A 3,141-nucleotide genomic window follows, 5' to 3' on the forward strand; every position below is an offset into this window, starting at 1 on the left:
TGCCCTCTCTCTCCACTGTTATTTGTACTGTATATTGAGGCTTATGCCCGGTTAGTATGTGCAGACCCGAAAATAGACGGCATCTTGGTGCCTGGGAGCGGTGGGGAGAGGGCCAAAATTGCCCTATATGCAGATGATATTACTCTGTTCATGGCTTCTGATGTGGACCTGCTGAACTACCTGGCAGTTTTTGCCAAGGCATCCGGGGCCAAACTGAATAGAGGGAAGAGTCAAATTAAATTTTTTGGCAGGTGGAGACAGACAGGACGGTGTGGGGGGACTACAAGTTTGTAGGGACCCCTTGAAAATACTGGGTATCCATTTCAAAGAGGAGGACGCGGCCAACTACAACTGGCTCGAGAAACTGGAAAAGGCAAGGATGCGCCTGGGGCTGTGGAAACACAGGGGTCTGACTCATGTGGGGAAAGCCCTTATAATTAAGATTGAGGTGTTGGCGTTGTTAGGGTATCTGGCCTCAGTATACCCCATGCCTTTGAGGCTAAATAGGTATTTAACGAGGGAGGTTTTTTGGTTTATTTGGGGTAAAAAATATGAATATATCGGGCGGGTGGATATGTATAGACCTATTGAGGAGGGAGGAAGGGGGTTTCCGTCTTTACCTACCAAGTTGTCTTGTCTTTTTGTATCTTCTTTGTGTGTGGCCTCGAAGATGCCTGTAGAACAGGCTGAGAGGGGTATTTGGTTTGGACAATAAGGCGCCCCATGGCGAAGACATGCCCTGGCACTACCGTCAAGCCTACCAGTGGATCAGCAAGCACGTGTAGGGGCTGGAGGGCAAAGTGTTGTCCAACCACACATCCCTGTATGAGACGGTGATGGCCGAAGGCAAAGCGGACCTGGTCGGTGGGCTGCCTAAAGAAGTGTGGAGTCAGATCCAGCCCAAAGGACTGCAACACGACTTGATGGACCTAAATTGGTTTATCGCATGGCAGAGACTCCCTGTGAGAGAGATATTGCATCGACATAAACTGACTTTGCAGCCGCTTTGCCCGAGGGCGAAATGTAATAAACTGGAGTCCATTCGCCATGTATTCTGGGACTGTGATTATGCGGGGAGAATGTGGGCAAAGTGTAGCCTGCTGTTTGAGATGATTACTTTGAATTTTGTAATTACTTTAAACATGGTTTTATATGGTTTGAAGAAAGAAGCGTATTCACGGGAAACAACTTGGGTATTGTGGGTACTCATGAGTTATGTAAAGTTGGAGCTGTGGAAGGCGTGGAATGGTCTAGTTAAAAATGGAGTTCAACTCAGTGTGAAGGGTTTGTGTAACAGACTGTTGTACCGGATTAAATGTGAGATAATCCTAGACATTCGTAAAAAAGGATATCACGCCGCAAAAGAAAGGTGGAAGGGATTGATGGTACATTGCAAGTCTTATTTTGGTTGACAGTGTTCTTTGTTTTGTTTCTTTGGTAGTGTTGTTTCTGATTTGAGTTGCATTGTTGTCATTAGTTCTTTTTTCTGTAAATAGTTTGTGATTTTGTCATTTTTGTAATAAAAAAACAAAAAAATTCCTTCTCTGCCTTTTGGCTGCGATCTCAGTATGTGGCTTGACCGCGGCTGTGAGAACAGTTGGAAGGAGGGAAGGTGAGGGTTTGTTTTTCCCCAGGCCTGCCTATAGGCTAGGCAGCTTTTTTTCTACGTGGCGGATGAGGATCCGGCCATTTCAAGAGGATGGAGAGAAGACCGAGCAACAGGGAGGCGAGGCTGACGAATACTATCCGGTTCGTCTTGAAGGAGGATGATGGGATCCAGGAGTTTGTTCACAGGGATACTTTTGAAGACGTGGTTCTGGAGAAGGCTTTGGGTGTGCACTCGGAGGATACTTACTGTCTATAGGATTTCCCCGGGAAAAAGGTATTTGACCTTTTCAAGGTCACCTTTTTCAAAGGTATTTGAAAGTTTGGACAATTGCTAGTGAGCAGCGAAATGAGGAGCCGCTTAGCCATTTCTACATTGAGCCTTTATTTGCAAGGGAACTGCGGCCATTAACAGTGCACATGTTTAATCCTTATATTGCGGAGGAGGACATTGTGAGCTTTCTTAAGCGCTTTGTGGACGTGCCGGACGAAGGGGTCAAATTGCTTGACAGGAAGAAATACTGAAACGGAAAAAGAAGGTACCGAATGCGGTTCAGGTTCAGTGCGCAGGCAAGTGATGGTTTGCTTCACCCGCCAGCTTCCTTCACTATTGGATTGAATAATGGGTACTTGTTTTACCCGGGCCAGCCCCTCACATGCAGGCGTTGTGGACAAGAGTCTGCGAGCAGACTGCCAGTCTATTGAGACAATTGAGCATGTCTTTTGGTTTTGTGTTTTTGCCCAACAAGTGTGGAATAAATGTGCACCTTTATTAGAATCTATAGAGGCTGGGTTTAAGACAAATCTGGCTACTATAATGTTTGGAGTTAGAGGATGTGGGAGAACGAAAGGGATGGCTTTCATAATATGTTTTTTTATGAGTTGTGTTAAATTGCATTTGTAGGCCGCTAGGAATGCTTTGGTCAAAAAAGGGGGTGATATGGAGTGTGGGTGGGGTTTACAACAAAATTGTGGGAGACATTAAGTGTATGGTGGTGGTAGATAAAGAAAAGTTGTGGTTCCTTTTAGAAAAGGAATGGTTGACCGATACCCAGTGTTTATTTGTTTTTGTTAAGTATCTTTTTTGTTATTGTTTTTCGGATGTATTTTTTGGAAATGACAGTATAATTGTGATTTAGTATTCCTTTGCTATTTTTGATAATAAAAATAAAAAAAATCTGTTCTCATCAGTTTAATATCTGATACGTCCCCCATCGGGGGACCACATATTAAACGGATTTTTGGAACAGGGAGCTGGACCAGGAGCTTGCTCCGTCCTCTCCACGCATCGGCCCGGTATTGCAGCGCCTCTGGGAGCGGTGCACCACCTTCTCTCAGCGGTGAAAAGACAGACGTAGCTAGCAAGCGAGGTGGACTGGAGCTCCTTCTTCTCCGGTCTAGTCTCTCATCCAAAAAACTCCAGGGAAGCTGGCGTGGCATGGCGTGGCGTGTGCGTGTGTGTCCCCGTCCCCGTCGGCGGGCCCTTTCGACAGCCGGGCGTTTTCCCTCCAAAAAAAACTTAGTATATCGCAGGCA

General features: G+C 45.8%; 1 non-coding gene across 1 annotated transcript; it reads left to right on the forward strand.

The window, feature by feature from the left end:
- Window positions 1–2,745: 2,745 nt before the first annotated feature.
- On the forward strand, window positions 2,746–2,935 carry LOC148647661 (U2 spliceosomal RNA). The gene has a single exon (XR_015926968.1). It is a non-coding gene; the product is annotated as a U2 spliceosomal RNA (small nuclear RNA).
- Window positions 2,936–3,141: the final 206 nt, after the last annotated feature.

Source organism: Lepisosteus platostomus, chromosome 15 (genome assembly GCF_059453375.1).
Source record: "Lepisosteus platostomus isolate fLepPlt1 chromosome 15, fLepPlt1.hap1, whole genome shotgun sequence".
NCBI classification, from domain to species: Eukaryota; Metazoa; Chordata; class Actinopteri; order Semionotiformes; family Lepisosteidae; genus Lepisosteus; species Lepisosteus platostomus.